This window comes from Rattus norvegicus, chromosome 4 (assembly GCF_021556685.1).
Source record: "Rattus norvegicus strain SHRSP/BbbUtx chromosome 4, alternate assembly SHRSP_T2T, whole genome shotgun sequence".
Lineage (NCBI taxonomy): Eukaryota > Metazoa > Chordata > Mammalia > Rodentia > Muridae > Rattus > Rattus norvegicus.
Window position 1 is genome coordinate 55,124,410 of NC_141537.1, and position 9,136 is coordinate 55,133,545.

The 9,136-nt window shown below is 38.3% G+C and overlaps 1 non-coding gene across 1 annotated transcript; it reads right to left on the reverse strand.

Moving 5' to 3' along the window:
• Nucleotides 1–437: 437 nt before the first annotated feature.
• Nucleotides 438–544, reverse strand: Rnu6-321 (RNA, U6 small nuclear 321). Its single transcript, XR_015687412.1, has one exon. It is a non-coding gene; the product is annotated as a U6 spliceosomal RNA (small nuclear RNA).
• Between the last annotated feature and the right edge of the window lie 8,592 nt (nucleotides 545–9,136).

A 9,136-nucleotide genomic window follows, 5' to 3' on the forward strand; every position in this document is an offset into this window, starting at 1 on the left:
TCATATCAGCTGGTATATGCTGCCTGGTTGGTGGCTCAGAGTCTGAGAGATCTCAGGGGTCCAGGTCAGTTGAGACTGCTGGTCTACCTGTGGGAATGCCCTCCTTCTCAGCTTCTTCCAGCTTATCTCAGTGCATCCGTAGTCGTCCCTGGCTTCCTTCCATTGGTTGGACATTGGTATCTGCATCTAAAGCTGCTTGTTGGGCCTCTCAGAGGGCAGCCATGCTAGGCTCCTGTCTGTTTGCACACCACAGCATCAGTAACAGTGTCAGGCCCTGGTGCCTCCCGTTGAGGCACCCCAATTTGGGCCTGTCACTGGACTACCTTTCTCTCAGGCTCCTTTCCATTTTTGTCCCTGCAGTTCCTTTAGACAGGAACAATTCTGGATCAGGGCTTTTGACTGTGGGATGGCAACTCCATTCCTCCACTTCATTTCCTAAAAATATGGAACGCTTCATGAATTTGTGAGTCATCCTTGTGCAGGGGCCGTGCTGATCTTCTCTGTATCATTCCAGTTTTAGTATATGTGCTGCTGAAGTGAGCACTCATCAGTATTTTTATTTTGTATTCCAACAGGTTTTGTAAGCTATAACTTCAAACTATTAGTCGCTCGTTTGCTTCAGTTGATCAGTATGCTCCAATAAAAGAAGCACAGTCTCGAAAACCAATGCTAACTCCACGTTAACAACTCTAACCAGTAATTTCCTTCAAATAAAACTGTAGACACTATCATTCAGCATTTTCTCCATAATGGCCTTCTTTCAATTATTTCATCAAAAGGCTTGTTCACACAAGGGCTAATTATTTCATTAGAGACTTGTTCTTTACTCAATATCCATATACACTGTCATTCTCTCTGACTATTGAGCACCATGACGTTGAAAGAGAATTGATCTAATGAATTCTACTATCAAGTAAAGAAATACTGTAGAATAGAATGTGGGTGATACCTAATTATTGCCTAGAGCATGTATAAAACCTTGTTAGGCTCTCTATTTCGTATATATGTATTATACAGAGGTATTATAGCTCCATGCATAACATATTGAAGGCATGAAACCACAGAATGTTTTGAAGTGAAGTATAGCACATTTAAGCTAATGATAGAAAAAAAGTTCTTAGAACGTGGTGTTTTAATTTACTCAGGTTTTGCTTTTATACTTCTAGTTAGAGTTTGTATTCGTTTCTTTGTATTAGAACAGTACATTTGATATCTGTTCTAGTCGAAAGATAACAATGTTTTAGTAAGAATATTAATAGCTATTATGTTGTCTTTTCTTCAGATGAATCAAGAAAGAATAAGAAAACAGATGTAATAAGAACATTTTTAATACATTGATTCATTATAAAAATATATTCTCTATAACACTACATTTCAATCATAATTGTAAGAAGCAGTTCTTAATTATAAGAAATACCAAAAACGAAACATGCCTTGGCATCACATTTGGGTTTGTGTGTGTGTGTGTGTGTGTGTGTGTGTGTGTGTGTGTGTGTCTGTGTGTCTGTGTTTGTGTTTATGTCTGATCACATTGTATTATTCCATTGCAAAAAGTATTCTCAAGTTACTTTAGCACTTGCACAGTGCTCTGAAGGTCCAATAGAAGTTGTGCTGGTTTGATTATCTAGACTTGTCAACCAACTGTCACTTAGAGTGCAGAGGAAGGTTTTTATGGGTTTGGAGAGGGAGAACACACTGGCAGAGCAATTTATCACTTGGCCTCACCATCCGAAAGGCATTTTGGCTCTCACTCATCAAACCATTTTGGGAGCTACAGTGGGAACAACCACTTTACTACTATCACAGGTGTAGAAATGTCTTCTAATTCTGGTTTGCTTTCACTTTTATTGACGATTAGCAAAATTGTCATTTAGGTCAGGCTACCTTCTCATTGGAAAGTAACTTCATCTCTCACAGTCTCTTTTAGAAAAGTGACTGCTATGGTTTGAGTATTTCATAAATATCATCAGGGCCTCTGTTCTTTCCAATGAAATGTTTTATTAGCCTTACATTAAGAAGATTTGTATCACTTTTTGGCATGTGTGCTATCCATGTAGCTTAGCATGTGCAAAACAGTGGTGTCATTTTATTTTTTCACATTGCTATATTTTTCATAAAATCCATGACACTATCAGAAAAATTATGGATCTTGTAAAACAATGTATTGAAGTTGAGATTAGCAGGTTCTTTACTGAAATCTACTAGGCTTGGATCACCATTTGTCCTTGGAATATCGTATGGAGTGTCAGCTGTGTACGTCCTACATTTTCATACTCTCTACGGTTGGTGCAGAGAGCCACAGAATATCTAAGCTGGAAGAGATTTTTAAACATACTTGGTTCCAAACATTTGTAGCTTGTTCCAACATAATCCTTCCCAAATAGTCATCAAATCATGAATCTAAATTCTCCTGACTTGTTGAGAGAGTAAAGATCAAACAAAATTTCTGAAATGAACTAAATTTTTCTGGGCTTAATTCCTCCATTTTTATTGTCAATTGCTTGGAACATGCAATTCTTTCTATTTAATTTAGTAGTAAATGTTCTTAACAGCATGTTAAATACCATATCCCATAACCCCCTGCATAATAATGTAAATGAACTAATTGTACTATTGTACAAAAGCTATATTTAAGGAATTTTATGATCTGATTATTAAAACAAGAATTATATTAGGGGTAAATAAATTATGCTCTTTTATTAACCCACACACCAGGATGTTAAGAACAAAAGTAAAGCTTAAAATGTACCACTTCTAGTTGACATTACTTCTGATGGACATTTGATTGTGTCTTAAGTTATTTCACCTATTGTGTTGATATCTTAGAAATATCACTGCATATGTTGCTACTTAAGTTAGTACCTAGACATTTATAGTATTGAGAATATTAGTGTCACAGAAATGACAAATGCTAACTATCAAGACATAACTTAACATTTTTTTTGGCTACAAAGACTTAAGAATGTGGTGCAGAAAGATAATAATATATTTAAATCAAAATATGGTATTATATGTTATATTATAAAGTTATTTTAAAATTCTATCTTGTGGAGACCGTTATATAACTTAGAAAAATCCTTCATATTGTTAAACAACTTTCCATTTTTCAATCTAGAGGGGTTAAGCTATCAGTTTATATCATCTTAAAAACATCTTGACCATTTATAAACTGGAAAAATTTATTTTTCTTTTCTGTTTAAGGCAGAATTTCTTATAGCATAGGCTGGTCTTGAACTCAACATGTAGTCAAGGATGACTTTGAATTACTTATCCTCCTGCCTCTACCTCTTCAGTATTGGAACTACAGGTTCATGCTATAGTCCATTCCATTTTATCTCCTTTATTTCTCACCTATTACTTTTAATTTCCATTATGTTTTTTAGAGCAGTTTTACAGCAAGTCTTAATAAGGAAGCTTCTTTTTGCAGTAGCTGGGAATAAACCTGCAGAGCCACAGTTGGACAATGTGCAAAGACTGAGAAGTTTTAGAGCAATGAGTACTAAATGGGATGCTTTCATCAAAACCCATCCTTCAGGATTCAGGGAGCGATGTGGAAGAGGAGAAAGACAGATTTTAAGAGCCAGAGGAAGTGGATGAGTACAAAGAGACAAAATCTTCCAGACACAACAGGATTGGTGCTCATATGAACTCATGGAGATGGCAGTATGTTGTGATTTGCCTAGGAGTTATCTGTATTTTGATACTAATTCCACCGCCCAAAGGACAGCTGCCTAGTCACATACTCAGGACTCAGGTGACTTCACCAGAACCTTCTCCCCATTGATTTTTGTAAAATACAGGTGAAGGGCAGGTACAGGATAGAAGGAGGCCTGTCTTTGGAGGAACAGAAGGATGGGTGAGAGAGAAGTTTGAAGGCAGAGGAAGAAACGGAACATAAAGGAGAAGAGACAGGAGGGAGAGGGAGAGAAGCCATGGCAGGTGACATTAATATTCCGCTCTGTGTTTTTACAGGTTGTTATTAATGTTCTTTTTTTTTTATTAACTTGAGTATTTCTTATATACATTTCGAGTGTTATTCCCTTTCCCGGTATCCGGGCAAACATCCCCCTCCCCCCTCCCCTTCCTTATGGGTGTTCCCCTCCCAACCCTCCCCCCATTGCCGCCCTCCCCCCACCAGTCTAGATCACTGGGGGTTCAGTCTTAGCAGGACCCAGGGCTTCCCCTTCCACTGGTGCTCTTACTAGGATATTCATTGCTACCTATGAGGTCAGAGTCCAGGGTCAGTCCATGTATAGTCTTTGGGTAGTGGCTTAGTCCCTGGAAGCTCTGGTTGCTTGGCATTGTTGTACATATGGGGTCTCGAGCCCCTTCAAGCTCTTCCAGTTCTTTCTCTGATTCCTTCAACGGGGGTCCTATTCTCAGTTCAGTGGTTTGCTGCTGGCATTCGCCTCTGTATTTGCTGTATTCTGGCTGTGTCTCTCAGGAGCGATCTACATCAGGCTCCTGTCGGTCTGCACTTCTTTGCTTCATCCATCTTGTCTAATTGGGTGGCTGTATATGTATGGGCCACATGTGGGGCAGACTCTGAATGGGTGTTCCTTCAGTCTCTGTTTTAATCTTTGCCTCTCTCTTCCCTGCCAAGGGTATTCTTGTTCCCCTTTTAAAGAAGGAGTGAAGCATTCACATTTTGATCATCCGTCTTGAGTTTCATTTGTTCTAGGGATCTAGGGTAATTCAAGCATTTGGGCTAATAGCCACTTATCAATGAGTGCATACCATGTATGTCTCTCTGTGATTGGGTTAGCTCACTCAGGATGATGTTTTCCAGTTCCAACCATTTGCCTACGAATTTCATAAAGTCATTGTTTTTGATACCTGAGTAATATTCCATTGTGTAGATGTACCACATTTTCTGTATCCATTCCTCTGTTGAAGGGCATCTGGGTTCTTTCCTGCTTCTGGCTATTATAAATAAGGCTGCAATGAACATAGTGGAGCACGTGACTTTTTTATATGTTGGGGCATCTTTTGGGTATATGCCCAAGAGAGGTATAGCTGGATCCTCAGGCAGTTCAATGTCCAATTTTCTGAGGATCCTCCAGACTGATTTCCAGAATGGTTGTACCAGTCTGCAATCCCACCAACAATGGAGGAGTGTTCCTCTTCCTCCACATCCTAGCCAGCATCTGTTGTCCCCTGAGTTTTTGATCTTAGCCATTTTCACTGGTGTGAGGTGAAATCTCAGGGTTGTTTTGATTTACATTTCCCTTATGACTAAAGATGTTGAACATTTCTTGAGGTGTTTCTCAGCCATTCGGCATTCCTCAGCTGTGAATTCTTTGTTTAGCTCTGAACCCCATTTTTTAATAGGGTTATTTGTTTCCCTGCGGTCTAACTTCTTGAGTTCTTTGTATATTTTGGATATAAGGCCTCTATCTGTTGTAGGATTGGTAAAGATCTTTTCCCAATCTGTTGGTTGCCGTTTTGTCCTAACCACAGTGTCCTTTGCCTTACAGAAGCTTTGCAGTTTTATGAGATCCCATTTGTCGATTCTTGATCTTAAAGCGTAAGCCATTGGTGTTTTGTTTAGGAATTTTTTTCCAGTGCCCATGTGTTCCAGATGCTTCCCTAGTTTTTCTTCTATTAGTTTGAGTGTGTCTGGTTTGATGTGGAGGTCCTTGATCCACTTGGACTTAAGCTTTGTACAGGGTGATAAGCATGGATCGATCTGCATTCTTCTACATGTTGACCTCCAGTTGAACCACCACCATTTGCTGAAAATGCTATCTTTTTTCCATTGGATGGTTTTGGCTCCTTTGTCAAAAATCAAGTGACCATAGGTGTGTGGCTTCATTTCTGGGTCTTCAATTCTATTCCATTGGTCTATCTGTCTGTCTCTGTACCAATACCATGCAGTTTTTATCACTATTGCTCTGTAATACTGCTTGAGTTCAGGGATAGTGATTCCTCCTGAAGTCCTTTTATTGTTGAGGATAGCTTTAGCTATCCTGGGTTTTTTGTTATTCCAGATGAATTTGCAAATTGTTCTGTCTAACTCTTTGAAGAATTGGATTGGTATTTTGATGGGGATTTCATTGAATCTGTAGATTGCTTTTAGTAAAATGGCCATTTTTACTATATTAATCCTGCCAATCCATGAGCATGGGAGATCTTTCCATCTTCTGAGGTCTTCCTCAATTTCCTTCTTCAGTGTCTTGAAGTTCTTATTGTACAGATCTTTTACTTGCTTTGTTAAAGTCACACCGAGGCACTTTATATTATTTGGGTCTATTATGAAGGGTGTCGTTTCCCTAATTTCTTTCTCGGCTTGTTTCTCTTTTGTATAGAGGAAGGCAACTGATTTATTTGAGTTAATTTTATACCCAGCCACTTTGCTGAAGTTGTTTATCAGCTTTAGTAGTTCTCTGGTGGAACTTTTGGGATCACTTAAATATACTATCATATTATCTGCAATTAGTGATATTTTGACTTCTTCTTTTCCGATCTGTATCCCCTTGACCTCCTTTTGTTGTCTGATTGCTCTGGATAGAACTTCAAGAACTATATTGAATAAGTAGGGAGAGAGTGGGCAGCCTTGTCTAGTCCCTGATTTTAGTGGGATTGCTTCAAGTTTCTCTCCATTTAGTTTAATGTTAGCAACTGGTTTGCTATATATGGCTTTTACTATGTTCAGGTATGGGCCTTGAATTCCTATTCTTTCCAGGACTTTTATCATGAAGGGGTGTTGAATTTTTTCAAATGCTTTCTCAGCGTCTAATGAAATGATCATGTGGTTTTGTTCTTTCATTTTGTTTATATAATGGATCACGTTGATGGTTTTCCATATATTAAACCATCCCTGCATGCCTGGGATGAAGCCTACTTGGTCATGGTGGATGATTGTTTTGATGTGCTCTTGGATTCGGTTTGCCAGAATTTTGTTGAGTATTTTTGCGTCGATATTCATAAGGGAAATTGGTCTGAGTTCTCTTTCTGTGTTGTGTCTTTGTGTGGTTTAGGTATAAGAGTAATTTTGGCTTCGTAGAAGGTATTCGGTAGTGATCCATCTGTTTCAATTTTGTGGAATAGTTTGGATAATATTGGTATGAGGTCTTCTATGAAGGTTTGATAGAATTCTGCACTAAACCCGTCTGGACCTGGGCTCTTTTTGGTTGGGAGACCTTTAATGACTGCTTCTATTTCCTTAGGAGTTATGGGGTTGTTTAACTGGTTTATCTGTTCCTGATTTAACTTCGGTACCTGGTATCTGTCTAGGAAATTGTCCATTTCCTGAAGATTTTCAAGTTTTGTTGAATATAGGTTTTTATAGTAAGATCTGATGATTTTTTGAATTTCCTCTGAATCTGTTGTTATGTCTCCCTTTTCATTTCTGATTTTGTTAATTTGGACGCACTCTCTGTGTCCTCTCGTTAGTCTGGCTAAGGGTTTATCTATCTTGTTGATTTTCTCAAAGAACCAACTTTTGGTTCTGTTGCTTCTTTCTATGGTCCTTTTTGTTTCTACTTGGTTGATTTCTGCTCTGAGTTTGATGATTTCCTGCCTTCTACTCCTGCTGGGTGTATTTGCTTCTGTTTGTTCTAGAGCTTTTAGGTGTGCTGTCAAGCTGCTGACATATGCTCTTTCCTGTTTCTTTCTGCAGGCACTCAGCGCTATGAGTTTTCCTCTTAGCACAGCTTTCATTGTGTCCCATAAGTTTGGGTATGTTGTACCTTTATTTCCATTAAATTCTAAAAAGTTTTTAATTTCTTTCTTTATTTCTTCCTTGACCAGGTTATCATTGAGTAGAGCATTGTTCAATTTCCAAGTATATGTGGGCATTCTTCCTTGATTGTTGTTGAAGACCAGTTTTAGGCCGTGGTGGTCCGATAGCACGCATGGGATTATTTCTATCTTTCTGTACCTGTTGAGGCCCGTTTTTTGACCAATTATATGGTCAATTTTGGAGAAAGTACCATGAGGAGCTGAGAAGAAGGTATATCCTTTTGCTTTAGGATAGATTGTTCTATAATTATCCGTTAAGTCCATTTGGCTCATGACTTCTCTTAGTCTGTCTACATCTCTGTTTAATTTCTGTTTCCATGATCTGTCCATTGATGAGAGTGGGGTGTTGAAATCTCCCACTATTATTGTATGAGGTGCAATGTGTGTTTTGAGCTTTAGTAAGGTTTCTTTTACATATGTAGGTGCCTTTGTATTTGGGGCATAGATATTTAGGATTGAGAGTTCATCTTGGTGGATTTTTCCTTTGATGAATATGAAGTGTCCTTCCTTATCTTTTTTGATGACTTTTAGTTGAAAATTGATTTTATTTGATATTAGAATGGCTACTCCAGCTTGCTTCTTCTGACCATTTGCTTGGAAAATTGTTTTCCAGCCTTTCACTCTGAGGTAATATCTGTCTTTGTCTCTGAGGTGTGTTTCCTGTAGGCAGCAGAATGCAGGGTCCTCGTTGCATATCCAGTTTGTTAATCTATGTCTTTTTATTGAGGAGTTGAGGCCATTGATGTTGAGAGATATTAAGGAATAGTGATTATTGCTTCCCGTTATATTCATATTTGGATGTGAGGTTATGTTTGTGTGCTTTCATTCTCTTTGTTTTGTTGACAAGACGATTAGTTTCTTGCTTCTTCTAGGGTATAGCTTGCCTCCTTATGTTGGGCTTTACCATTTATTAACCTTTGTAGTGCTGTATTTGTAGAAAGATATTGTGTAAATTTGGTTTTGTCATGGAATATCTTGGTTTCTCCATCAATGTTAATTGAGAGTTTTGCAGGATACAGTAACCTGGGCTGGCATTTGTGTTCTCTTAGGGTCTGTATGACATCAGTCCAGGATCTTCTGGCCTTCATAGTTTCTGGCGAGAAGTCTGGTGTGATTCTGATAGGTCTGCCTTTATATGTTACTTGACCTTTTTCCCTTACTGCTTTTAATATTCTTTCTTTATTTTGTGCGTTTGGTGTTTTGACTATTATGTGACGGGAGGTGTTTCTTTTCTGGTCCAATCTATTTGGAGTTCTGTAGGCTTCTTGTATGCCTATGGGTATCTCTTTTTTTAGATTAGGGAAGTTTTCTTCTATGATTTTGTTGAAGATATTTACTGGTCCTTTGAGCTGGGAGTCTTCACTCTCTTCTATACCTATTATCCTTAGGTTTG